General features: G+C 33.5%; 18 non-coding genes across 18 annotated transcripts; all 18 read left to right on the forward strand.

The window, feature by feature from the left end:
• The first annotated feature begins 910 nt into the window (after nucleotides 1–910).
• Nucleotides 911–1,003, forward strand: TRNAI-UAU (transfer RNA isoleucine (anticodon UAU)). Its single transcript is given in 2 exon segments — nucleotides 911–948; nucleotides 968–1,003. It is a non-coding gene; the product is annotated as a tRNA-Ile (tRNA).
• Nucleotides 1,004–2,422: 1,419 nt separating this feature from the next.
• TRNAI-UAU (transfer RNA isoleucine (anticodon UAU)) lies at nucleotides 2,423–2,515 on the forward strand. Its single transcript is given in 2 exon segments — nucleotides 2,423–2,460; nucleotides 2,480–2,515. It is a non-coding gene; the product is annotated as a tRNA-Ile (tRNA).
• Nucleotides 2,516–3,921: 1,406 nt separating this feature from the next.
• On the forward strand, nucleotides 3,922–4,014 carry TRNAI-UAU (transfer RNA isoleucine (anticodon UAU)). Its single transcript is given in 2 exon segments — nucleotides 3,922–3,959; nucleotides 3,979–4,014. It is a non-coding gene; the product is annotated as a tRNA-Ile (tRNA).
• Nucleotides 4,015–5,420: 1,406 nt separating this feature from the next.
• TRNAI-UAU (transfer RNA isoleucine (anticodon UAU)) lies at nucleotides 5,421–5,513 on the forward strand. Its single transcript is given in 2 exon segments — nucleotides 5,421–5,458; nucleotides 5,478–5,513. It is a non-coding gene; the product is annotated as a tRNA-Ile (tRNA).
• A 1,419-nt stretch (nucleotides 5,514–6,932) lies between these two features.
• Nucleotides 6,933–7,025, forward strand: TRNAI-UAU (transfer RNA isoleucine (anticodon UAU)). Its single transcript is given in 2 exon segments — nucleotides 6,933–6,970; nucleotides 6,990–7,025. It is a non-coding gene; the product is annotated as a tRNA-Ile (tRNA).
• A 1,419-nt stretch (nucleotides 7,026–8,444) lies between these two features.
• Nucleotides 8,445–8,537, forward strand: TRNAI-UAU (transfer RNA isoleucine (anticodon UAU)). The gene is given in 2 exon segments: nucleotides 8,445–8,482; nucleotides 8,502–8,537. It is a non-coding gene; the product is annotated as a tRNA-Ile (tRNA).
• A 1,964-nt stretch (nucleotides 8,538–10,501) lies between these two features.
• On the forward strand, nucleotides 10,502–10,594 carry TRNAI-UAU (transfer RNA isoleucine (anticodon UAU)). Its single transcript is given in 2 exon segments — nucleotides 10,502–10,539; nucleotides 10,559–10,594. It is a non-coding gene; the product is annotated as a tRNA-Ile (tRNA).
• A 1,419-nt stretch (nucleotides 10,595–12,013) lies between these two features.
• On the forward strand, nucleotides 12,014–12,106 carry TRNAI-UAU (transfer RNA isoleucine (anticodon UAU)). Its single transcript is given in 2 exon segments — nucleotides 12,014–12,051; nucleotides 12,071–12,106. It is a non-coding gene; the product is annotated as a tRNA-Ile (tRNA).
• Nucleotides 12,107–13,525: 1,419 nt separating this feature from the next.
• On the forward strand, nucleotides 13,526–13,618 carry TRNAI-UAU (transfer RNA isoleucine (anticodon UAU)). The gene is given in 2 exon segments: nucleotides 13,526–13,563; nucleotides 13,583–13,618. It is a non-coding gene; the product is annotated as a tRNA-Ile (tRNA).
• A 1,419-nt stretch (nucleotides 13,619–15,037) lies between these two features.
• On the forward strand, nucleotides 15,038–15,130 carry TRNAI-UAU (transfer RNA isoleucine (anticodon UAU)). Its single transcript is given in 2 exon segments — nucleotides 15,038–15,075; nucleotides 15,095–15,130. It is a non-coding gene; the product is annotated as a tRNA-Ile (tRNA).
• A 1,419-nt stretch (nucleotides 15,131–16,549) lies between these two features.
• Nucleotides 16,550–16,642, forward strand: TRNAI-UAU (transfer RNA isoleucine (anticodon UAU)). Its single transcript is given in 2 exon segments — nucleotides 16,550–16,587; nucleotides 16,607–16,642. It is a non-coding gene; the product is annotated as a tRNA-Ile (tRNA).
• A 1,419-nt stretch (nucleotides 16,643–18,061) lies between these two features.
• TRNAI-UAU (transfer RNA isoleucine (anticodon UAU)) lies at nucleotides 18,062–18,154 on the forward strand. The gene is given in 2 exon segments: nucleotides 18,062–18,099; nucleotides 18,119–18,154. It is a non-coding gene; the product is annotated as a tRNA-Ile (tRNA).
• A 1,419-nt stretch (nucleotides 18,155–19,573) lies between these two features.
• TRNAI-UAU (transfer RNA isoleucine (anticodon UAU)) lies at nucleotides 19,574–19,666 on the forward strand. The gene is given in 2 exon segments: nucleotides 19,574–19,611; nucleotides 19,631–19,666. It is a non-coding gene; the product is annotated as a tRNA-Ile (tRNA).
• Nucleotides 19,667–21,085: 1,419 nt separating this feature from the next.
• TRNAI-UAU (transfer RNA isoleucine (anticodon UAU)) lies at nucleotides 21,086–21,178 on the forward strand. The gene is given in 2 exon segments: nucleotides 21,086–21,123; nucleotides 21,143–21,178. It is a non-coding gene; the product is annotated as a tRNA-Ile (tRNA).
• Nucleotides 21,179–22,597: 1,419 nt separating this feature from the next.
• TRNAI-UAU (transfer RNA isoleucine (anticodon UAU)) lies at nucleotides 22,598–22,690 on the forward strand. Its single transcript is given in 2 exon segments — nucleotides 22,598–22,635; nucleotides 22,655–22,690. It is a non-coding gene; the product is annotated as a tRNA-Ile (tRNA).
• Nucleotides 22,691–24,096: 1,406 nt separating this feature from the next.
• On the forward strand, nucleotides 24,097–24,189 carry TRNAI-UAU (transfer RNA isoleucine (anticodon UAU)). The gene is given in 2 exon segments: nucleotides 24,097–24,134; nucleotides 24,154–24,189. It is a non-coding gene; the product is annotated as a tRNA-Ile (tRNA).
• Nucleotides 24,190–25,608: 1,419 nt separating this feature from the next.
• TRNAI-UAU (transfer RNA isoleucine (anticodon UAU)) lies at nucleotides 25,609–25,701 on the forward strand. Its single transcript is given in 2 exon segments — nucleotides 25,609–25,646; nucleotides 25,666–25,701. It is a non-coding gene; the product is annotated as a tRNA-Ile (tRNA).
• Nucleotides 25,702–27,107: 1,406 nt separating this feature from the next.
• TRNAI-UAU (transfer RNA isoleucine (anticodon UAU)) lies at nucleotides 27,108–27,200 on the forward strand. The gene is given in 2 exon segments: nucleotides 27,108–27,145; nucleotides 27,165–27,200. It is a non-coding gene; the product is annotated as a tRNA-Ile (tRNA).
• Nucleotides 27,201–27,424: the final 224 nt, after the last annotated feature.

Below are 27,424 nucleotides of genomic sequence, written 5' to 3' on the forward strand. Positions count from 1 at the left end.
ACTGCACAAATGGCTCCACCATAAACTTTTATCTGCTTAACAATCCGGTACTGTTCAGCTTGCAAAATTATGGCCCTGTATCTAAAAGCAGACATTTATCCTGATGACATTGTGGATTAGTTTCCGGATAAGTTTGCTATCACCTGGGACAGTGGCTTCAAGTCTCATCTAGGATGCATGTTCCTTTGATGCTCATTCTCATTCTAGAAGTTATGCTTTTTTTCAATGCAGGTGACTGTCTTAATGGTATTGCATGAAATCCATATATACCAAAACATACCTATTAAGTTTTAATTGCAATTTAATATCAGAGTGGCTACAAAATAACAATGTCTATGGCAATTGCTGATGGGTTTCTTGAAGTCCTTTCATCCATGTCATCAAAAGGGTAATTTTCTGCTTTTTATATTTCTTTGGACACTGACTTTACTGACAATTTAGGTGCTACAGACCAAAAAAACAATGTTTACCTTTAAATATAGAGCACAAGTGAGATTTAACTTATTTTTATTTAAAGATACTGCACTTTTTGGTATTATAGTGTATATTTTCCCTATGCAACATTGAAGTTACATATATTTATAGCAAATATTATTTAAGATAAATAAACAGAAATTATTTATAAACAGGAATTATTTTACAATTTTGATAATATTGAACTGTACAGCAATGGCATGAATTCATTGCAATATACACCTAAGGATACATAAAACTGGGCAATAACACAAATGCACAATATAATTGATTAACTTATGATTAGAATATTACTTTTATTAGGTACTTTAGTATTGGGTGCAGTAGTTTAGTGGATTTAAAAAGTAACTAATTTAAAATTAATAAACCAAGTTAATATACTTAGTCAACTCGATGCTAAAATCACTCAACTAAAAATAATACACTTTGACCATGTGCTCCTGTGGCGCAATCGGTTAGCGCGCGGTACTTATAAGACAGTATCTGTTGAGCAATGCCGAGGTTGTGAGTTCAAGCCTCACCTGGAGCAAATGTAATTTTTTTTCTAATGTCTTCAGTTAATGATTATCATCTGCTACCTGAACATCCTGATATGAAGGCAGAAAAAAATCACAAACATGACTGTTTTTAAGGTACCAGTACACACATCTGCTTTGGTTCATATGCACTGTAAACATTACTTTAGTTAGTCAACAAAATGGAATGCAAAAGACTACCTCTTTATTGGTAAAAGAGTTGCATCAATCTGTTTTGCTGCAATGTAACATGAGGGTCCACTCTATTAGGTCTGGTTAGTACAATCACATTTCATGCTGGGATTTGTAAAGCAAAGAACACAAATAAATGGCTTTCCTATATCGCAACAATTAATGATTATACTAATGAAAAAATCAGTTTCACACAAAGATGTTACTAAGCCCCACTGGCCTAATGGATAAGGCACTGGCCTCCTAAGCTAGGGATTGTGGTTTCAAGTCTCATCTGGGATTTAGTTCATCCATATAATTACTGGAGATGTTCCCTTTATTCTTGCTTGATACTGCACAAATGGCTCCACCAGAAACTTTTATCTGCTTAACAATCCGGTACTGTTCAGCTTGCAAAATTATGGCCCTGTATCTAAAAGCAGACATTTATCCTGATGACATTGTGGATTAGTTTCCGGATAAGTTTGCTATCACCTGGGTCAGTGGCTTCAAGTCTCATCTAGGATGCATGTTCCTTTGATGCTCATTCTCATTCTAGAAGTTATGCTTTTTTTCAATGCAGGTGACTGTCTTAATGGTATTGCATGAAATCCATATATACCAAAACATACCTATTAAGTTTTAATTGCAATTTAATATCAGAGTGGCTACAAAATAACAATGTCTATGGCAATTGCTGATGGGTTTCTTGAAGTCCTTTCATCCATGTCATCAAAAGGGTAATTTTCTGCTTTTTATATTTCTTTGGACACTGACTTTACTGACAATTTAGGTGCTACAGACCAAAAAAACAATGTTTACCTTTAAATATAGAGCACAAGTGAGATTTAACTTATTTTTATTTAAAGATACTGCACTTTTTGGTATTATAGTGTATATTTTCCCTATGCAACATTGAAGTTACATATATTTATAGCAAATATTATTTTAGATAAATAAACAGAAATTATTTATAAACAGGAATTATTTTACAATTTTGATAATATTGAACTGTACAGCAATGGCATGAATTCATTGCAATATACACCTAAGGATACATAAAACTGGGCAATAACACAAATGCACAATATAATTGATTAACTTATGATTAGAATATTACTTTTATTAGGTACTTTAGTATTGGGTGCAGTAGTTTAGTGGATTTAAAAAGTAACTAATTTAAAATTAATAAACCAAGTTAATATACTTAGTCAACTCGATGCTAAAATCACTCAACTAAAAATAATACACTTTGACCATGTGCTCCTGTGGTGCAATCGGTTAGCGCGCGGTACTTATAAGGCAGTATCTGTTGAGCAATGCCGAGGTTGTGAGTTCAAGCCTCACCTGGAGCAAATGTAATTTTTTTTCTAATGATTATCATCTGCTACCTGAACATCCTGATATGAAGGCAGAAAAAAATCACAAACATGACTGTTTTTAAGGTACCAGTACACACATCTGCTTTGGTTCATATGCACTGTAAACATTACTTTAGTTAGTCAACAAAATGGAATGCAAAAGACTACCTCTTTATTGGTAAAAGAGTTGCATCAATCTGTTTTGCTGCAATGTAACATGAGGGTCCACACTATTAGGTCTGGTTAGTACAATCACATTTCATGCTGGGATTTGTAAAGCAAAGAACACAAATAAACGGCTTTCCTATATCGCAACAATTAATGATTATACTAATGAAAAAATCAGTTTCACACAAAGATGTTACTAAGCCCCACTGGCCTAATGGATAAGGCACTGGTCTCCTAAGCTAGGGATTGTGGTTTCAAGTCTCATCTGGGCTTTATTTCATCCATATAATTACTGGAGATGTTCCCTTTATTCTTGCTTGATACTGCACAAATGGCTCCACCATAAACTTTTATCTGCTTAACAATCCGGTACTGTTCAGCTTGCAAAATTATGGCCCTGTATCTAAAAGCAGACATTTATCCTGATGACATTGTGGATTAGTTTCCGGATAAGTTTGCTATCACCTGGGACAGTGGCTTCAAGTCTCATCTAGGATGCATGTTCCTTTGATGCTCATTCTCATTCTAGAAGTTATGCTTTTTTTCAATGCAGGTGACTGTCTTAATGGTATTGCATGAAATCCATATATACCAAAACATACCTATTAAGTTTTAATTGCAATTTAATATCAGAGTGGCTACAAAATAACAATGTCTATGGCAATTGCTGATGGGTTTCTTGAAGTCCTTTCATCCATGTCATCAAAAGGGTAATTTTCTGCTTTTTATATTTCTTTGGACACTGACTTTACTGACAATTTAGGTGCTACAGACCAAAAAAACAATGTTTACCTTTAAATATAGAGCACAAGTGAGATTTAACTTATTTTTATTTAAAGATACTGCACTTTTTGGTATTATAGTGTATATTTTCCCTATGCAACATTGAAGTTACATATATTTATAGCAAATATTATTTAAGATAAATAAACAGAAATTATTTATAAACAGGAATTATTTTACAATTTTGATAATATTGAACTGTACAGCAATGGCATGAATTCATTGCAATATACACCTAAGGATACATAAAACTGGGCAATAACACAAATGCACAATATAATTGATTAACTTATGATTAGAATATTACTTTTATTAGGTACTTTAGTATTGGGTGCAGTAGTTTAGTGGATTTAAAAAGTAACTAATTTAAAATTAATAAACCAAGTTAATATACTTAGTCAACTCGATGCTAAAATCACTCAACTAAAAATAATACACTTTGACCATGTGCTCCTGTGGTGCAATCGGTTAGCGCGCGGTACTTATAAGGCAGTATCTGTTGAGCAATGCCGAGGTTGTGAGTTCAAGCCTCACCTGGAGCAAATGTAATTTTTTTTCTAATGATTATCATCTGCTACCTGAACATCCTGATATGAAGGCAGAAAAAAATCACAAACATGACTGTTTTTAAGGTACCAGTACACACATCTGCTTTGGTTCATATGCACTGTAAACATTACTTTAGTTAGTCAACAAAATGGAATGCAAAAGACTACCTCTTTATTGGTAAAAGAGTTGCATCAATCTGTTTTGCTGCAATGTAACATGAGGGTCCACACTATTAGGTCTGGTTAGTACAATCACATTTCATGCTGGGATTTGTAAAGCAAAGAACACAAATAAACAGCTTTCCTATATCGCAACAATTAATGATTATACTAATGAAAAAATCAGTTTCACACAACGATGTTACTTAACCCCACTAGCCTAATGGATAAGGCACTGGCCTCCTAAGCTAGGGATTGTGGTTTCAAGTCTCATCTGGGCTTTATTTCATCCATATAATTTCTGGAGATGTTCCCTTTATTTTTGCTTGATACTGCACAAATGGCTCCACCAGAAACTTTTATCTGCTTAACAATCCGGTACTGTTCAGCTTGCAAAATTATGGCCCTGTATCTAAAAGCAGACATTTATCCTGATGACATTGTGGATTAGTTTCCGGATAAGTTTGCTATCACCTGGGACAGTGGCTTCAAGTCTCATCTAGGATGCATGTTCCTTTGATGCTCATTCTCATTCTAGAAGTTATGCTTTTTTTCAATGCAGGTGACTGTCTTAATGGTATTGCATGAAATCCATATATACCAAAACATACCTATTAAGTTTTAATTGCAATTTAATATCAGAGTGGCTACAAAATAACAATGTCTATGGCAATTGCTGATGGGTTTCTTGAAGTCCTTTCATCCATGTCATCAAAAGGGTAATTTTCTGCTTTTTATATTTCTTTGGACACTGACTTTACTGACAATTTAGGTGCTACAGACCAAAAAAACAATGTTTACCTTTAAATATAGAGCACAAGTGAGATTTAACTTATTTTTATTTAAAGATACTGCACTTTTTGGTATTATAGTGTATATTTTCCCTATGCAACATTGAAGTTACATATATTTATAGCAAATATTATTTAAGATAAATAAACAGAAATTATTTATAAACAGGAATTATTTTACAATTTTGATAATATTGAACTGTACAGCAATGGCATGAATTCATTGCAATATACACCTAAGGATACATAAAACTGGGCAATAACACAAATGCACAATATAATTGATTAACTTATGATTAGAATATTACTTTTATTAGGTACTTTAGTATTGGGTGCAGTAGTTTAGTGGATTTAAAAAGTAACTAATTTAAAATTAATAAACCAAGTTAATATACTTAGTCAACTCGATGCTAAAATCACTCAGCTAAAAATAATACACTTTGACCATGTGCTCCTGTGGCGCAATCGGTTAGCGCGCGGTACTTATAAGACAGTATCTGTTGAGCAATGCCGAGGTTGTGAGTTCAAGCCTCACCTGGAGCAAATGTAATTTTTTTTCTAATGTCATCAGTTAATGATTATCATCTGCTACCTGAACATCCTGATATGAAGGCAGAAAAAAATCGCAAACATGACTGTTTTTAAGGTACCAGTACACACATCTGCTTTGGTTCATATGCACTGTAAACATTACTTTAGTTAGTCAACAAAATGGAATGCAAAAGACTACCTCTTTATTGGTAAAAGAGTTGCATCAATCTGTTTTGCTGCAATGTAACATGAGGGTCCACTCTATTAGGTCTGGTTAGTACAATCACATTTCATGCTGGGATTTGTAAAGCAAAGAACACAAATAAACAGCTTTCCTATATCGCAACAATTAATGATTATACTAATGAAAAAATCAGTTTCACACAAAGATGTTACTAAGCCCCACTGGCCTAATGGATAAGGCACTGCCCTCCTAAGCTAGGGATTGTGGTTTCAAGTCTCATCTGGGCTTTATTTCATCCATATAATTACTGGAGATGTTCCCTTTATTCTTGCTTTATACTGCACAAATGGCTCCACCAGAAACTTTTATCTGCTTAACAATCCGGTACTGTTCAGCTTGCAAAATTATGGCCCTGTATCTAAGAGCAGACATTTATCCTGATGACATTGTGGATTAGTTTCCAGATAAGTTTGCTATCACCTGGGACAGTGGCTTCAAGTCTCATCTAGGATGCATGTTCCTTTGATGCTCATTCTCATTCTAGAAGTTATGCTTTTTTTCAATGCAGGTGACTGTCTTAATGGTATTGCATGAAATCCATATATACCAAAACATACCTATTAAGTTTTAATTGCAATTTAATATCAGAGTGGCTACAAAATAACAATGTCTATGGCAATTGCTGATGGGTTTCTTGAAGTCCTTTCATCCATGTCATCAAAAGGGTAATTTTCTGCTTTTTATATTTCTTTGGACACTGACTTTACTGACAATTTAGGTGCTACAGACCAAAAAAACAATGTTTACCTTTAAATATAGAGCACAAGTGAGATTTAACTTATTTTTATTTAAAGATACTGCACTTTTTGGTATTATAGTGTATATTTTCCCTATGCAACATTGAAGTTACATATATTTATAGCAAATATTATTTAAGATAAATAAACAGAAATTATTTATAAACAGGAATTATTTTACAATTTTGATAATATTGAACTGTACAGCAATGGCATGAATTCATTGCAATATACACCTAAGGATACATAAAACTGGGCAATAACACAAATGCACAATATAATTGATTAACTCATGATTAGAATATTACTTTTATTAGGTACTTTAGTATTGGGTGCAGTAGTTTAGTGGATTTAAAAAGTAACTAATTTAAAATTAATAAACCAAGTTAATATACTTAGTCAACTCGATGCTAAAATCACTCAACTAAAAATAATACACTTTGACCATGTGCTCCTGTGGCGCAATCGGTTAGCGCGCGGTACTTATAAGACAGTATCTGTTGAGCAATGCCGAGGTTGTGAGTTCAAGCCTCACCTGGAGCAAATGTAATTTTTTTTCTAATGTCATCAGTTAATGATTATCATCTGCTAGCTGAACATCCTGATATGAAGGCAGAAAAAAATCACAAACATGACTGTTTTTAAGGTACCAGTACACACATCTGCTTTGGTTCATATGCACTGTAAACATTACTTTAGTTAGTCAACAAAATGGAATGCAAAATACTACCTCTTTATTGGTAAAAGAGTTGCATCAATCTGTTTTGCTGCAATGTAACATGAGGGTCCACACTATTAGGTCTGGTTAGTACAATCACATTTCATGCTGGGATTTGTAAAGCAAAGAACACAAATAAACGGCTTTCCTATATCGCAACAATTAATGATTATACTAATGAAAAAATCAGTTTCACACAAAGATATTACTAAGCCCCACTGGCCTAATGGATAAGGCACTGGCCTCCTAAGCTAGGGATTGTGGTTTCAAGTCTCATCTGGGCTTTATTTCATCCATATAATTACTGGAGATGTTCCCTTTATTCTTGCTTGATACTGCACAAATGGCTCCACCAGAAACTTTTATCTGCTTAACAATCCGGTACTGTTCAGCTTGCAAAATTATGGCCCTGTATCTAAAAGCAGACATTTATCCTGATGACATTGTGGCTTAGTTTCCGGATAAGTTTGCTATCACCTGGGACAGTGGCTTCAAGTCTCATCTAGGATGCATGTTCCTTTGATGCTCATTCTCATTCTAGAAGTTATGCTTTTTTTCAATGCAGGTGACTGTCTTAATGGTATTGCATGAAATCCATATATACCAAAACATACCTATTAAGTTTTAATTGCAATTTAATATCAGAGTGGCTACAAAATAACAATGTCTATGGCAATTGCTGATGGGTTTCTTGAAGTCCTTTCATCCATGTCATCAAAAGGGTAATTTTCTGCTTTTTATATTTCTTTGGACACTGACTTTACTGACAATTTAGGTGCTACAGACCAAAAAAACAATGTTTACCTTTAAATATAGAGCACAAGTGAGATTTAACTTATTTTTATTTAAAGATACTGCACTTTTTGGTATTATAGTGTATATTTTCCCTATGCAACATTGAAGTTACATATATTTATAGCAATTATTATTTAAGATAAATAAACAGAAATTATTTATAAACAGGAATTATTTTACAATTTTGATAATATTGAACTGTACAGCAATGGCATGAATTCATTGCAATATACACCTAAGGATACATAAAACTGGGCAATAACACAAATGCACAATATAATTGATTAACTCATGATTAGAATATTACTTTTATTAGGTACTTTTGTATTGGGTGCAGTAGTTTAGTGGATTTAAAAAGTAACTAATTTAAAATTAATAAACCAAGTTAATATACTTAGTCAACTCGATGCTAAAATCACTCAACTAAAAATAATACACTTTGACCATGTGCTCCTGTGGCGCAATCGGTTAGCGCGCGGTACTTATAAGACAGTATCTGTTGAGCAATGCCGAGGTTGTGAGTTCAAGCCTCACCTGGAGCAAATGTAATTTTTTTTCTAATGTCATCAGTTAATGATTATCATCTGCTACCTGAACATCCTGATATGAAGGCAGAAAAAAATCACAAACATGACTGTTTTTAAGGTAACAGTACACACATCTGCTTTGGTTCATATGCACTGTAAACATTACTTTAGTTAGTCAACAAAATGGAATGCAAAAGACTACCTCTTTATTGGTAAAAGAGTTGCATCAATCTGTTTTGCTGCAATGTAACATGAGGGTCCACTCTATTAGGTCTGGTTAGTACAATCACATTTCATGCTGGGATTTGTAAAGCAAAGAACACAAATAAACAGCTTTCCTATATCGCAACAATTAATGATTATACTAATGAAAAAATCAGTTTCACACAAAGATGTTACTAAGCCCCACTGGCCTAATGGATAAGGCACTGCCCTCCTAAGCTAGGGATTGTGGTTTCAAGTCTCATCTGGGCTTTATTTCATCCATATAATTACTGGAGATGTTCCCTTTATTCTTGCTTGATACTGCACAAATGGCTCCACCAGAAACTTTTATCTGCTTAACAATCCGGTACTGTTCAGCTTGCAAAATTATGGCCCTGTATCTAAGAGCAGACATTTATCCTGATGACATTGTGGATTAGTTTCCAGATAAGTTTGCTATCACCTGGGACAGTGGCTTCAAGTCTCATCTAGGATGCATGTTCCTTTGATGCTCATTCTCATTCTAGAAGTTATGCTTTTTTTCAATGCAGGTGACTGTCTTAATGGTATTGCATGAAATCCATATATACCAAAACATACCTATTAAGTTTTAATTGCAATTTAATATCAGAGTGGCTACAAAATAACAATGTCTATGGCAATTGCTGATGGGTTTCTTGAAGTCCTTTCATCCATGTCATCAAAAGGGTAATTTTCTGCTTTTTATATTTCTTTGGACACTGACTTTACTGACAATTTAGGTGCTACAGACCAAAAAAACAATGTTTACCTTTAAATATAGAGCACAAGTGAGATTTAACTTATTTTTATTTAAAGATACTGCACTTTTTGGTATTATAGTGTATATTTTCCCTATGCAACATTGAAGTTACATATATTTATAGCAAATATTATTTAAGATAAATAAACAGAAATTATTTATAAACAGGAATTATTTTACAATTTTGATAATATTGAACTGTACAGCAATGGCATGAATTCATTGCAATATACACCTAAGGATACATAAAACTGGGCAATAACACAAATGCACAATATAATTGATTAACTCATGATTAGAATATTACTTTTATTAGGTACTTTAGTATTGGGTGCAGTAGTTTAGTGGATTTAAAAAGTAACTAATTTAAAATTAATAAACCAAGTTAATATACTTAGTCAACTCGATGCTAAAATCACTCAACTAAAAATAATACACTTTGACCATGTCCTCCTGTGGCGCAATCGGTTAGCGCGCGGTACTTATAAGACAGTATCTGTTGAGCAATGCCGAGGTTGTGAGTGCAAGCCTCACCTGGAGCAAATGTAATTTTTTTTCTAATGTCATCAGTTAATGATTATCATCTGCTAGCTGAACATCCTGATATGAAGGCAGAAAAAAATCACAAACATGACTGTTTTTAAGGTACCAGTACACACATCTGCTTTGGTTCATATGCACTGTAAACATTACTTTAGTTAGTCAACAAAATGGAATGCAAAAGACTACCTCTTTATTGGTAAAAGAGTTGCATCAATCTGTTTTGCTGCAATGTAACACCTAAGGATACATAAAACTGGGCAATAACACAAATGCACAATATAATTGATTAACTTATGATTAGAATATTACTTTTATTTGGTACTTTTGTATTGGGTGCAGTAGTTTAGTGGATTTAAAAAGTAACTAATTTAAAATTAATAAACCAAGTTAATATACTTAGTCAACTCGATGCTAAAATCACTCAACTAAAAATAATACACTTTGACCATGTGCTCCTGTGGCGCAATCGGTTAGCGCGCGGTACTTATAAGACAGTATCTGTTGAGCAATGCCGAGGTTGTGAGTTCAAGCCTCACCTGGAGCAAATGTAATTTTTTTTCTAATGTCATCAGTTAATGATTATCATCTGCTACCTGAACATCCTGATATGAAGGCTGAAAAAAATCACAAACATGACTGTTTTTAAGGTACCAGTACACACATCTGCTTTGGTTCATATGCACTGTAAACATTACTTTAGTTAGTCAACAAAATGGAATGCAAAAGACTACCTCTTTATTGGTAAAAGAGTTGCATCAATCTGTTTTGCTGCAATGTAACATGAGGGTCCACACTATTAGGTCTGGTTAGTACAATCACATTTCATGCTGGGATTTGTAAAGCAAAGAACACAAATAAACAGCTTTCCTATATCGCAACAATTAATGATTATACTAATGAAAAAATCAGTTTCACACAAAGATGTTACTTAACCCCACTGGCCTAATGGATAAGGCACTGGCCTCCTAAGCTAGGGATTGTGGTTTCAAGTCTCATCTGGGCTTTATTTCATCCATATAATTTCTGGAGATGTTCCCTTTATTTTTGCTTGATACTGCACAAATGGCTCCACCAGAAACTTTTATCTGCTTAACAATCCGGTACTGTTCAGCTTGCAAAATTATGGCCCTGTATCTAAAAGCAGACATTTATCCTGATGACATTGTGGATTAGTTTCCGGATAAGTTTGCTATCACCTGGGACAGTGGCTTCAAGTCTCATCTAGGATGCATGTTCCTTTGATGCTCATTCTCATTCTAGAAGTTATGCTTTTTTTCAATGCAGGTGACTGTCTTAATGGTATTGCATGAAATCCATATATACCAAAACATACCTATTAAGTTTTAATTGCAATTTAATATCAGAGTGGCTACAAAATAACAATGTCTATGGCAATTGCTGATGGGTTTCTTGAAGTCCTTTCATCCATGTCATCAAAAGGGTAATTTTCTGCTTTTTATATTTCTTTGGACACTGACTTTACTGACAATTTAGGTGCTACAGACCAAAAAAACAATGTTTACCTTTAAATATAGAGCACAAGTGAGATTTAACTTATTTTTATTTAAAGATACTGCACTTTTTGGTATTATAGTGTATATTTTCAATATGCAACATTGAAGTTACATATATTTATAGCAAATATTATTTAAGATAAATAAACAGAAATTATTTATAAACAGGAATTATTTTACAATTTTGATAATATTGAACTGTACAGCAATGGCATGAATTCATTGCAATATACACCTAAGGATACATAAAACTGGGCAATAACACAAATGCACAATATAATTGATTAACTTATGATTAGAATATTACTTTTATTAGGTACTTTAGTATTGGGTGCAGTAGTTTAGTGGATTTAAAAAGTAACTAATTTAAAATTAATAAACCAAGTTAATATACTTAGTCAACTCGATGCTAAAATCACTCAACTAAAAATAATACACTTTGACCATGTGCTCCTGTGGCGCAATCGGTTAGCGCGCGGTACTTATAAGACAGTATCTGTTGAGCAATGCCGAGGTTGTGAGTTCAAGCCTCACCTGGAGCAAATGTAATTTTTTTTCTAATGTCATCAGTTAATGATTATCATCTGCTACCTGAACATCCTGATATGAAGGCAGAAAAAAATCGCAAACATGACTGTTTTTAAGGTACCAGTACACACATCTGCTTTGGTTCATATGCACTGTAAACATTACTTTAGTTAGTCAACAAAATGGAATGCAAAAGACTACCTCTTTATTGGTAAAAGAGTTGCATCAATCTGTTTTGCTGCAATGTAACATGAGGGTCCACTCTATTAGGTCTGGTTAGTACAATCACATTTCATGCTGGGATTTGTAAAGCAAAGAACACAAATAAATGGATTTCCTATATCGCAACAATTAATGATTATACTAATGAAAAAATCAGTTTCACACAAAGATGTTACTAAACCCCACTGGCCTAATGGATAAGGCAATGCCCTCCTAAGCTAGGGATTGTGGTTTCAAGTCTCATCTGGGCTTTATTTCATCCATATAATTACTGGAGATGTTCCCTTTATTCTTGCTTGATACTGCACAAATGGCTCCACCAGAAACTTTTATCTGCTTAACAATCCGGTACTGTTCAGCTTGCAAAATTATGGCCCTGTATCTAAAAGCAGACATTTATCCTGATGACATTGTGGATTAGTTTCCGGATAAGTTTGCTATCACCTGGGACAGTGGCTTCAAGTCTCATCTAGGATGCATGTTCCTTTGATGCTCATTCTCATTCTAGAAGTTATGCTTTTTTTCAATGCAGGTGACTGTCTTAATGGTATTGCATGAAATCCATATATACCAAAACATACCTATTAAGTTTTAATTGCAATTTAATATCAGAGTGGCTACAAAATAACAATGTCTATGGCAATTGCTGATGGGTTTCTTGAAGTCCTTTCATCCATGTCATCAAAAGGGTAATTTTCTGCTTTTTATATTTCTTTGGACACTGACTTTACTGACAATTTAGGTGCTACAGACCAAAAAAACAATGTTTACCTTTAAATATAGAGCACAAGTGAGATTTAACTTATTTTTATTTAAAGATACTGCACTTTTTGGTATTATAGTGTATATTTTCCCTATGCAACATTGAAGTTACATATATTTATAGCAAATATTATTTAAGATAAATAAACAGAAATTATTTATAAACAGGAATTATTTTACAATTTTGATAATATTGAACTGTACAGCAATGGCATGAATTCATTGCAATATACACCTAAGGATACATAAAACTGGGCAATAACACAAATGCACAATATAATTGATTAACTCATGATTAGAATATTACTTTTATTAGGTACTTTAGTATTGGGTGCAGTAGTTTAGTGGATTTAAAAAGTAACTAATTTAAAATTAATAAACCAAGTTAATATACTTAGTCAACTCGATGCTAAAATCACTCAACTAAAAATAATACACTTTGACCATGTGCTCCTGTGGCGCAATCGGTTAGCGCGCGGTACTTATAAGACAGTATCTGTTGAGCAATGCCGAGGTTGTGAGTTCAAGCCTCACCTGGAGCAAATGTAATTTTTTTTCTAATGTCATCAGTTAATGATTATCATCTGCTAGCTGAACATCCTGATATGAAGGCAGAAAAAAATCACAAACATGACTGTTTTTAAGGTACCAGTACACACATCTGCTTTGGTTCATATGCACTGTAAACATTACTTTAGTTAGTCAACAAAATGGAATGCAAAATACTACCTCTTTATTGGTAAAAGAGTTGCATCAATCTGTTTTGCTGCAATGTAACATGAGGGTCCACACTATTAGGTCTGGTTAGTACAATCACATTTCATGCTGGGATTTGTAAAGCAAAGAACACAAATAAACGGCTTTCCTATATCGCAACAATTAATGATTATACTAATGAAAAAATCAGTTTCACACAAAGATGTTACTAAGCCCCACTGGCCTAATGGATAAGGCACTGGCCTCCTAAGCTAGGGATTGTGGTTTCAAGTCTCATCTGGGCTTTATTTCATCCATATAATTACTGGAGATGTTCCCTTTATTCTTGCTTGATACTGCACAAATGGCTCCACCAGAAACTTTTATCTGCTTAACAATCCGGTACTGTTCAGCTTGCAAAATTATGGCCCTGTATCTAAAAGCAGACATTTATCCTGATGACATTGTGGATTAGTTTCCGGATAAGTTTGCTATCACCTGGGACAGTGGCTTCAAGTCTCATCTAGGATGCATGTTCCTTTGATGCTCATTCTCATTCTAGAAGTTATGCTTTTTTTCAATGCAGGTGACTGTCTTAATGGTATTGCATGAAATCCATATATACCAAAACATACCTATTAAGTTTTAATTGCAATTTAATATCAGAGTGGCTACAAAATAACAATGTCTATGGCAATTGCTGATGGGTTTCTTGAAGTCCTTTCATCCATGTCATCAAAAGGGTAATTTTCTGCTTTTTATATTTCTTTGGACACTGACTTTACTGACAATTTAGGTGCTACAGACCAAAAAAACAATGTTTACCTTTAAATATAGAGCACAAGTGAGATTTAACTTATTTTTATTTAAAGATACTGCACTTTTTGGTATTATAGTGTATATTTTCCCTATGCAACATTGAAGTTACATATATTTATAGCAATTATTATTTAAGATAAATAAACAGAAATTATTTATAAACAGGAATTATTTTACAATTTTGATAATATTGAACTGTACAGCAATGGCATGAATTCATTGCAATATACACCTAAGGATACATAAAACTGGGCAATAACACAAATGCACAATATAATTGATTAACTTATGATTAGAATATTACTTTTATTAGGTACTTTTGTATTGGGTGCAGTAGTTTAGTGGATTTAAAAAGTAACTAATTTAAAATTAATAAACCAAGTTAATATACTTAGTCAACTCGATGCTAAAATCACTCAACTAAAAATAATACACTTTGACCATGTGCTCCTGTGGCGCAATCGGTTAGCGCGCGGTACTTATAAGACAGTATCTGTTGAGCAATGCCGAGGTTGTGAGTTCAAGCCTCACCTGGAGCAAATGTAATTTTTTTTCTAATGTCATCAGTTAATGATTATCATCTGCTACCTGAACATCCTGATATGAAGGCAGAAAAAAATCACAAACATGACTGTTTTTAAGGTACCAGTACACACATCTGCTTTGGTTCATATGCACTGTAAACATTACTTTAGTTAGTCAACAAAATGGAATGCAAAAGACTACCTCTTTATTGGTAAAAGAGTTGCATCAATCTGTTTTGCTGCAATGTAACATGAGGGTCCACTCTATTAGGTCTGGTTAGTACAATCACATTTCATGCTGGGATTTGTAAAGCAAAGAACACAAATAAATGGCTTTCCTATATCGCAACAATTAATGATTATACTAATGAAAAAATCAGTTTCACACAAAGATGTTACTAAGCCCCACTGGCCTAATGGATAAGGCACTGGCCTCCTAAGCTAGGGATTGTGGTTTCAAGTCTCATCTGGGATTTAGTTCATCCATATAATTACTGGAGATGTTCCCTTTATTCTTGCTTGATACTGCACAAATGGCTCCACCAGAAACTTTTATCTGCTTAACAATCCGGTACTGTTCAGCTTGCAAAATTATGGCCCTGTATCTAAAAGCAGACATTTATCCTGATGACATTGTGGATTAGTTTCCGGATAAGTTTGCTATCACCTGGGTCAGTGGCTTCAAGTCTCATCTAGGATGCATTTTCCTTTGATGCTCATTCTCATTCTAGAAGTTATGCTTTTTTTCAATGCAGGTGACTGTCTTAATGGTATTGCATGAAATCCATATATACCAAAACATACCTATTAAGTTTTAATTGCAATTTAATATCAGAGTGGCTACAAAATAACAATGTCTATGGCAATTGCTGATGGGTTTCTTGAAGTCCTTTCATCCATGTCATCAAAAGGGTAATTTTCTGCTTTTTATATTTCTTTGGACACTGACTTTACTGACAATTTAGGTGCTACAGACCAAAAAAACAATGTTTACCTTTAAATATAGAGCACAAGTGAGATTTAACTTATTTTTATTTAAAGATACTGCACTTTTTGGTATTATAGTGTATATTTTCCCTATGCAACATTGAAGTTACATATATTTATAGCAAATATTATTTAAGATAAATAAACAGAAATTATTTATAAACAGGAATTATTTTACAATTTTGATAATATTGAACTGTACAGCAATGGCATGAATTCATTGCAATATACACCTAAGGATACATAAAACTGGGCAATAACACAAATGCACAATATAATTGATTAACTTATGATTAGAATATTACTTTTATTAGGTACTTTAGTATTGGGTGCAGTAGTTTAGTGGATTTAAAAAGTAACTAATTTAAAATTAATAAACCAAGTTAATATACTTAGTCAACTCGATGCTAAAATCACTCAACTAAAAATAATACACTTTGACCATGTGCTCCTGTGGCGCAATCGGTTAGCGCGCGGTACTTATAAGACAGTATCTGTTGAGCAATGCCGAGGTTGTGAGTTCAAGCCTCACCTGGAGCAAATGTAATTTTTTTTCTAATGTCATCAGTTAATGATTATCATCTGCTACCTGAACATCCTGATATGAAGGCAGAAAAAAATCGCAAACATGACTGTTTTTAAGGTACCAGTACACACATCTGCTTTGGTTCATATGCACTGTAAACATTACTTTAGTTAGTCAACAAAATGGAATGCAAAAGACTACCTCTTTATTGGTAAAAGAGTTGCATCAATCTGTTTTGCTGCAATGTAACATGAGGGTCCACTCTATTAGGTCTGGTTAGTACAATCACATTTCATGCTGGGATTTGTAAAGCAAAGAACACAAATAAATGGATTTCCTATATCGCAACAATTAATGATTATACTAATGAAAAAATCAGTTTCACACAAAGATGTTACTAAACCCCACTGGCCTAATGGATAAGGCACTGCCCTCCTAAGCTAGGGATTGTGGTTTCAAGTCTCATCTGGGCTTTATTTCATCCATATAATTACTGGAGATGTTCCCTTTATTCTTGCTTGATACTGCACAAATGGCTCCACCAGAAACTTTTATCTGCTTAACAATCCGGTACTGTTCAGCTTGCAAAATTATGGCCCTGTATCTAAAAGCAGACATTTATCCTGATGACATTGTGGATTAGTTTCCGGATAAGTTTGCTATCACCTGGGACAGTGGCTTCAAGTCTCATCTAGGATGCATGTTCCTTTGATGCTCATTCTCATTCTAGAAGTTATGCTTTTTTTCAATGCAGGTGACTGTCTTAATGGTATTGCATGAAATCCATATATACCAAAACATACCTATTAAGTTTTAATTGCAATTTAATATCAGAGTGGCTACAAAATAACAATGTCTATGGCAATTGCTGATGGGTTTCTTGAAGTCCTTTCATCCATGTCATCAAAAGGGTAATTTTCTGCTTTTTATATTTCTTTGGACACTGACTTTACTGACAATTTAGGTGCTACAGACCAAAAAAACAATGTTTACCTTTAAATATAGAGCACAAGTGAGATTTAACTTATTTTTATTTAAAGATACTGCACTTTTTGGTATTATAGTGTATATTTTCCCTATGCAACATTGAAGTTACATATATTTATAGCAAATATTATTTAAGATAAATAAACAGAAATTATTTATAAACAGGAATTATTTTACAATTTTGATAATATTGAACTGTACAGCAATGGCATGAATTCATTGCAATATACACCTAAGGATACATAAAACTGGGCAATAACACAAATGCACAATATAATTGATTAACTCATGATTAGAATATTACTTTTATTAGGTACTTTAGTATTGGGTGCAGTAGTTTAGTGGATTTAAAAAGTAACTAATTTAAAATTAATAAACCAAGTTAATATACTTAGTCAACTCGATGCTAAAATCACTCAACTAAAAATAATACACTTTGACCATGTGCTCCTGTGGCGCAATCGGTTAGCGCGCGGTACTTATAAGACAGTATCTGTTGAGCAATGCCGAGGTTGTGAGTTCAAGCCTCACCTGGAGCAAATGTAATTTTTTTTCTAATGTCATCAGTTAATGATTATCATCTGCTAGCTGAACATCCTGATATGAAGGCAGAAAAAAATCACAAACATGACTGTTTTTAAGGTACCAGTACACACATCTGCTTTGGTTCATATGCACTGTAAACATTACTTTAGTTAGTCAACAAAATGGAATGCAAAATACTACCTCTTTATTGGTAAAAGAGTTGCATCAATCTGTTTTGCTGCAATGTAACATGAGGGTCCACACTATTAGGTCTGGTTAGTACAATCACATTTCATGCTGGGATTTGTAAAGCAAAGAACACAAATAAACGGCTTTCCTATATCGCAACAATTAATGATTATACTAATGAAAAAATCAGTTTCACACAAAGATGTTACTAAGCCCCACTGGCCTAATGGATAAGGCACTGGCCTCCTAAGCTAGGGATTGTGGTTTCAAGTCTCATCTGGGCTTTATTTCATCCATATAATTACTGGAGATGTTCCCTTTATTCTTGCTTGATACTGCACAAATGGCTCCACCAGAAACTTTTATCTGCTTAACAATCCGGTACTGTTCAGCTTGCAAAATTATGGCCCTGTATCTAAAAGCAGACATTTATCCTGATGACATTGTGGATTAGTTTCCGGATAAGTTTGCTATCACCTGGGACAGTGGCTTCAAGTCTCATCTAGGATGCATGTTCCTTTGATGCTCATTCTCATTCTAGAAGTTATGCTTTTTTTCAATGCAGGTGACTGTCTTAATGGTTTTGCATGAAATCCATATATACCAAAACATACCTATTAAGTTTTAATTGCAATTTAATATCAGAGTGGCTACAAAATAACAATGTCTATGGCAATTGCTGATGGGTTTCTTGAAGTCCTTTCATCCATGTCATCAAAAGGGTAATTTTCTGCTTTTTATATTTCTTTGGACACTGACTTTACTGACAATTTAGGTGCTACAGACCAAAAAAACAATGTTTACCTTTAAATATAGAGCACAAGTGAGATTTAACTTATTTTTATTTAAAGATACTGCACTTTTTGGTATTATAGTGTATATTTTCCCTATGCAACATTGAAGTTACATATATTTATAGCAATTATTATTTAAGATAAATAAACAGAAATTATTTATAAACAGGAATTATTTTACAATTTTGATAATATTGAACTGTACAGCAATGGCATGAATTCATTGCAATATACACCTAAGGATACATAAAACTGGGCAATAACACAAATGCACAATATAATTGATTAACTTATGATTAGAATATTACTTTTATTAGGTACTTTTGTATTGGGTGCAGTAGTTTAGTGGATTTAAAAAGTAACTAATTTAAAATTAATAAACCAAGTTAATATACTTAGTCAACTCGATGCTAAAATCACTCAACTAAAAATAATACACTTTGACCATGTGCTCCTGTGGCGCAATCGGTTAGCGCGCGGTACTTATAAGACAGTATCTGTTGAGCAATGCTGAGGTTGTGAGTTCAAGCCTCACCTGGAGCAAATGTAATTTTTTTTCTAATGTCATCAGTTAATGATTATCATCTGCTACCTGAACATCCTGATATGAAGGCAGAAAAAAATCACAAACATGACTCTTTTTAAGGTACCAGTACACACATCTGCTTTGGTTCATATGCACTGTAAACATTACTTTAGTTAGTCAACAAAATGGAATGCAAAAGACTACCTCTTTATTGGTAAAAGAGTTGCATCAATCTGTTTTGCTGCAATGTAACATGAGGGTCCACTCTATTAGGTCTGGTTAGTACAATCACATTTCATGCTGGGATTTGTAAAGCAAAGAACACAAATAAATGGATTTCCTATATCGCAACAATTAATGATTATACTAATGAAAAAATCAGTTTCACACAAAGATGTTACTAAACCCCACTGGCCTAATGGATAAGGCACTGCCCTCCTAAGCTAGGGATTGTGGTTTCAAGTCTCATCTGGGCTTTATTTCATCCATATAATTACTGGAGATGTTCCCTTTATTCTTGCTTGATACTGCACAAATGGCTCCACCAGAAACTTTTATCTGCTTAACAATCCGGTACTGTTCAGCTTGCAAAATTATGGCCCTGTATCTAAAAGCAGACATTTATCCTGATGACATTGTGGATTAGTTTCCGGATAAGTTTGCTATCACCTGGGACAGTGGCTTCAAGTCTCATCTAGGATGCATGTTCCTTTGATGCTCATTCTCATTCTAGAAGTTATGCTTTTTTTCAATGCAGGTGACTGTCTTAATGGTATTGCATGAAATCCATATATACCAAAACATACCTATTAAGTTTTAATTGCAATTTAATATCAGAGTGGCTACAAAATAACAATGTCTATGGCAATTGCTGATGGGTTTCTTGAAGTCCTTTCATCCATGTCATCAAAAGGGTAATTTTCTGCTTTTTATATTTCTTTGGACACTGACTTTACTGACAATTTAGGTGCTACAGACCAAAAAAACAATGTTTACCTTTAAATATAGAGCACAAGTGAGATTTAACTTATTTTTATTTAAAGATACTGCACTTTTTGGTATTATAGTGTATATTTTCCCTATGCAACATTGAAGTTACATATATTTATAGCAAATATTATTTAAGATAAATAAACAGAAATTATTTATAAACAGGAATTATTTTACAATTTTGATAATATTGAACTGTACAGCAATGGCATGAATTCATTGCAATATACACCTAAGGATACATAAAACTGGGCAATAACACAAATGCACAATATAATTGATTAACTCATGATTAGAATATTACTTTTATTAGGTACTTTAGTATTGGGTGCAGTAGTTTAGTGGATTTAAAAAGTAACTAATTTAAAATTAATAAACCAAGTTAATATACTTAGTCAACTCGATGCTAAAATCACTCAACTAAAAATAATACACTTTGACCATGTGCTCCTGTGGCGCAATCGGTTAGCGCGCGGTACTTATAAGACAGTATCTGTTGAGCAATGCCGAGGTTGTGAGTTCAAGCCTCACCTGGAGCAAATGTAATTTTTTTTCTAATGTCATCAGTTAATGATTATCATCTGCTAGCTGAACATCCTGATATGAAGGCAGAAAAAAATCACAAACATGACTGTTTTTAAGGTACCAGTACACACATCTGCTTTGGTTCATATGCACTGTAAACATTACTTTAGTTAGTCAACAAAATGGAATGCAAAATACTACCTCTTTATTGGTAAAAGAGTTGCATCAATCTGTTTTGCTGCAATGTAACATGAGGGTCCACACTATTAGGTCTGGTTAGTACAATCACATTTCATGCTGGGATTTGTAAAGCAAAGAACACAAATAAACGGCTTTCCTATATCGCAACAATTAATGATTATACTAATGAAAAAATCAGTTTCACACAAAGATGTTACTAAGCCCCACTGGCCTAATGGATAAGGCACTGGCCTCCTAAGCTAGGGATTGTGGTTTCAAGTCTCATCTGGGCTTTATTTCATCCATATAATTACTGGAGATGTTCCCTTTATTCTTGCTTGATACTGCACAAATGGCTCCACCAGAAACTTTTATCTGCTTAACAATCCGGTACTGTTCAGCTTGCAAAATTATGGCCCTGTATCTAAAAGCAGACATTTATCCTGATGACATTGTGGATTAGTTTCCGGATAAGTTTGCTATCACCTGGGACAGTGGCTTCAAGTCTCATCTAGGATGCATGTTCCTTTGATGCTCATTCTCATTCTAGAAGTTATGCTTTTTTTCAATGCAGGTGACTGTCTTAATGGTTTTGCATGAAATCCATATATACCAAAACATACCTATTAAGTTTTAATTGCAATTTAATATCAGAGTGGCTACAAAATAACAATGTCTATGGCAATTGCTGATGGGTTTCTTGAAGTCCTTTCATCCATGTCATCAAAAGGGTAATTTTCTGCTTTTTATATTTCTTTGGACACTGACTTTACTGACAATTTAGGTGCTACAGACCAAAAAAACAATGTTTACCTTTAAATATAGAGCACAAGTGAGATTTAACTTATTTTTATTTAAAGATACTGCACTTTTTGGTATTATAGTGTATATTTTCCCTATGCAACATTGAAGTTACATATATTTATAGCAATTATTATTTAAGATAAATAAACAGAAATTATTTATAAACAGGAATTATTTTACAATTTTGATAATATTGAACTGTACAGCAATGGCATGAATTCATTGCAATATACACCTAAGGATACATAAAACTGGGCAATAACACAAATGCACAATATAATTGATTAACTTATGATTAGAATATTACTTTTATTAGGTACTTTTGTATTGGGTGCAGTAGTTTAGTGGATTTAAAAAGTAACTAATTTAAAATTAATAAACCAAGTTAATATACTTAGTCAACTCGATGCTAAAATCACTCAACTAAAAATAATACACTTTGACCATGTGCTCCTGTGGCGCAATCGGTTAGTGCGCGGTACTTATAAGGCAGTATCTGTTGAGCAATGCCGAGGTTGTGAGTTCAAGCCTCACCTGGAGCAAATGTAATTTTTTTTCTAATGATTATCATCTGCTACCTGAACATCCTGATATGAAGGCAGAAAAAAATCACAAACATGACTGTTTTTAAGGTACCAGTACACACATCTGCTTTGGTTCATATGCACTGTAAACATTACTTTAGTTAGTCAACAAAATGGAATGCAAAAGACTACCTCTTTATTGGTAAAAGAGTTGCATCAATCTGTTTTGCTGCAATGTAACATGAGGGTCCACACTATTAGGTCTGGTTAGTACAATCACATTTCATGCTGGGATTTGTAAAGCAAAGAACACAAATAAACGGCTTTCCTATATCGCAACAATTAATGATTACACTAATGAAAAAATCAGTTTCACACAAAGACGTTACTAAGCCCCACTGGCCTAATGGATAAGGCACTGCCCTCCTAAGCTAGGGATTGTGGTTTCAAGTCTCATCTGGGCTTTATTTCATCCATATAATTACTGGAGATGTTCCCTTTATTCTTGCTTGATACTGCACAAATGGCTCCACCATAAACTTTTATCTGCTTAACAATCCGGTACTGTTCAGCTTGCAAAATTATGGCCCTGTATCTAAAAGCAGACATTTATCCTGATGACATTGTGGATTAGTTTCCGGATAAGTTTGCTATCACCTGGGACAGTGGCTTCAAGTCTCATCTAGGATGCATGTTCCTTTGATGCTCATTCTCATTCTAGAAGTTATGCTTTTTTTCAATGCAGGTGACTGTCTTAATGGTATTGCATGAAATCCATATATACCAAAACATACCTATTAAGTTTTAATTGCAATTTAATATCAGAGTGGCTACAAAATAACAATGTCTATGGCAATTGCTGATGGGTTTCTTGAAGTCCTTTCATCCATGTCATCAAAAGGGTAATTTTCTGCTTTTTATATTTCTTTGGACACTGACTTTACTGACAATTTAGGTGCTACAGACCAAAAAAACAATGTTTACCTTTAAATATAGAGCACAAGTGAGATTTAACTTATTTTTATTTAAAGATACTGCACTTTTTGGTATTATAGTGTATATTTTCCCTATGCAACATTGAAGTTACATATATTTATAGCAATTATTATTTAAGATAAATAAACAGAAATTATTTATAAACAGGAATTATTTTACAATTTTGATAATATTGAACTGTACAGCAATGGCATGAATTCATTGCAATATACACCTAAGGATACATAAAACTGGGCAATAACACAAATGCACAATATAATTGATTAACTTATGATTAGAATATTACTTTTATTAGGTACTTTTGTATTGGGTGCAGTAGTTTAGTGGATTTAAAAAGTAACTAATTTAAAATTAATAAACCAAGTTAATATACTTAGTCAACTCGATGCTAAAATCACTCAACTAAAAATAATACACTTTGACCATGTGCTCCTGTGGCGCAATCGGTTAGCGCGCGGTACTTATAAGACAGTATCTGTTGAGCAATGCTGAGGTTGTGAGTTCAAGCCTCACCTGGAGCAAATGTAATTTTTTTTCTAATGTCATCAGTTAATGATTATCATCTGCTACCTGAACATCCTGATATGAAGGCAGAAAAAAATCACAAACATGACTCTTTTTAAGGTACCAGTACACACATCTGCTTTGGTTCATATGCACTGTAAACATTACTTTAGTTAGTCAACAAAATGGAATGCAAAAGACTACCTCTTTATTGGTAAAAGAGTTGCATCAATCTGTTTTGCTGCAATGTAACATGAGGGTCCACTCTATTAGGTCTGGTTAGTACAATCACATTTCATGCTGGGATTTGTAAAGCAAAGAACACAAATAAATGGCTTTCCTATATCGCAACAATTAATGATTATACTAATGAAAAAATCAGTTTCACACAAAGATGTTACTGAGCCCCACTGGCCTAATGGATAAGGCACTGGCCTCCTAAGCTAGGGATTGTGGTTTCAAGTCTCATCTGGGATTTAGTTCATCCATATAATTACTGGAGATGTTCCCTTTATTCTTGCTTGATACTGCACAAATTGCTCCACCAGAAACTTTTATCTGCTTAACAATCCGGTACTGTTCAGCTTGCAAAATTATGGCCCTGTATCTAAAAGCAGACATTTATCCTGATGACATTGTGGATTAGTTTCCGGATAAGTTTGCTATCACCTGGGTCAGTGGCTTCAAGTCTCATCTAGGATGCATGTTCCTTTGATGCTCATTCTCATTCTAGAAGTTATGCTTTTTTTCAATGCAGGTGACTGTCTTAATGGTATTGCATGAAATCCATATATACCAAAACATACCTATTAAGTTTTAATTGCAATTTAATATCAGAGTGGCTACAAAATAACAATGTCTATGGCAATTGCTGATGGGTTTCTTGAAGTCCTTTCATCCATGTCATCAAAAGGGTAATTTTCTGCTTTTTATATTTCTTTGGACACTGACTTTACTGACAATTTAGGTGCTACAGACCAAAAAAACAATGTTTACCTTTAAATATAGAGCACAAGTGAGATTTAACTTATTTTTATTTAAAGATACTGCACTTTTTGGTATTATAGTGTATATTTTCCCTATGCAACATTGAAGTTACATATATTTATAGCAAATATTATTTAAGATAAATAAACAGAAATTATTTATAAACAGGAATTATTTTACAATTTTGATAATATTGAACTGTACAGCAATGGCATGAATTCATTGCAATATACACCTAAGGATACATAAAACTGGGCAATAACACAAATGCACAATATAATTGATTAACTTATGATTAGAATATTACTTTTATTAGGTACTTTAGTATTGGGTGCAGTAGTTTAGTGGATTTAAAAAGTAACTAATTTAAAATTAATAAACCAAGTTAATATACTTAGTCAACTCGATGCTAAAATCACTCAACTAAAAATAATACACTTTGACCATGTGCTCCTGTGGCGCAATCGGTTAGCGCGCGGTACTTATAAGGCAGTATCTGTTGAGCAATGCCGAGGTTGTGAGTTCAAGCCTCACCTGGAGCAAATGTAATTTTTTTTCTAATGATTATCATCTGCTACCTGAACATCCTGATATGAAGGCAGAAAAAAATCACAAACATGACTGTTTTTAAGGTACCAGTACACACATCTGCTTTGGTTCATATGCACTGTAAACATTACTTTAGTTAGTCAACAAAATGGAATGCAAAAGACTACCTCTTTATTGGTAAAAGAGTTGCATCAATCTGTTTTGCTGCAATGTAACATGAGGGTCCACACTATTAGGTCTGGTTAGTACAATCACATTTCATGCTGGGATTTGTAAAGCAAAGAACACAAATTAACAGCTTTCCTATATCGCAACAATTAATGATTATACTAATGAAAAAATCAGTTTCACACAAAGATGTTACTTAACCCCACTGGCCTAATGGATAAGGCACTGTCCTCCTAAGCTAGGGATTGTGGTTTCAAGTCTCATCTGGGCTTTATTTCATCCATATAATTTCTGGAGATGTTCCCTTTATTTTTGCTTGATACTGCACAAATGGCTCCACCAGAAACTTTTATCTGCTTAACAATCCGGTACTGTTCAGCTTGCAAAATTATGGCCCTGTATCTAAAAGCAGACATTTATCCTGATGACATTGTGGATTAGTTTCCGGATAAGTTTGCTATCACCTGGGACAGTGGCTTCAAGTCTCATCTAGGATGCATGTTCCTTTGATGCTCATTCTCATTCTAGAAGTTATGCTTTTTTTCAATGCAGGTGACTGTCTTAATGGTATTGCATGAAATCCATATATACCAAAACATACCTATTAAGTTTTAATTGCAATTTAATATCAGAGTGGCTACAAAATAACAATGTCTATGGCAATTGCTGATGGGTTTCTTGAAGTCCTTTCATCCATGTCATCAAAAGGGTAATTTTCTGCTTTTTATATTTCTTTGGACACTGACTTTACTGACAATTTAGGTGCTACAGACCAAAAAAACAATGTTTACCTTTAAATATAGAGCACAAGTGAGATTTAACTTATTTTTATTTAAAGATACTGCACTTTTTGGTATTATAGTGTATATTTTCCCTATGCAACATTGAAGTTACATATATTTATAGCAAATATTATTTAAGATAAATAAACAGAAATTATTTATAAACAGGAATTATTTTACAATTTTGATAATATTGAACTGTACAGCAATGGCATGAATTCATTGCAATATACACCTAAGGATACATAAAACTGGGCAATAACACAAATGCACAATATAATTGATTAACTTATGATTAGAATATTACTTTTATTAGGTACTTTAGTATTGGGTGCAGTAGTTTAGTGGATTTAAAAAGTAACTAATTTAAAATTAATAAACCAAGTTAATATACTTAGTCAACTCGATGCTAAAATCACTCAACTAAAAATAATACACTTTGACTATGTGCTCCTGTGGCGCAATCGGTTAGCGCGCGGTACTTATAAGACAGTATCTGTTGAGCAATGCCGAGGTTGTGAGTTCAAGCCTCACCTGGAGCAAATGTAATTTTTTTTCTAATGTCATCAGTTAATGATTATCATCTGCTACCTGAACATCCTGATATGAAGGCAGAAAAAAATCACAAACATGACTGTTTTTAAGGTACCAGTACACACATCTGCTTTGGTTCATATGCACTGTAAACATTACTTTAGTTAGTCAACAAAATGGAATGCAAAATACTACCTCTTTATTGGTAAAAGAGTTGCATCAATCTGTTTTG

This window comes from Taudactylus pleione, unplaced genomic scaffold, assembly GCF_031769625.1.
Source record: "Taudactylus pleione unplaced genomic scaffold, aTauple2 ptg000473l, whole genome shotgun sequence".
Classification (NCBI taxonomy): Eukaryota; Metazoa; Chordata; class Amphibia; order Anura; family Myobatrachidae; genus Taudactylus; species Taudactylus pleione.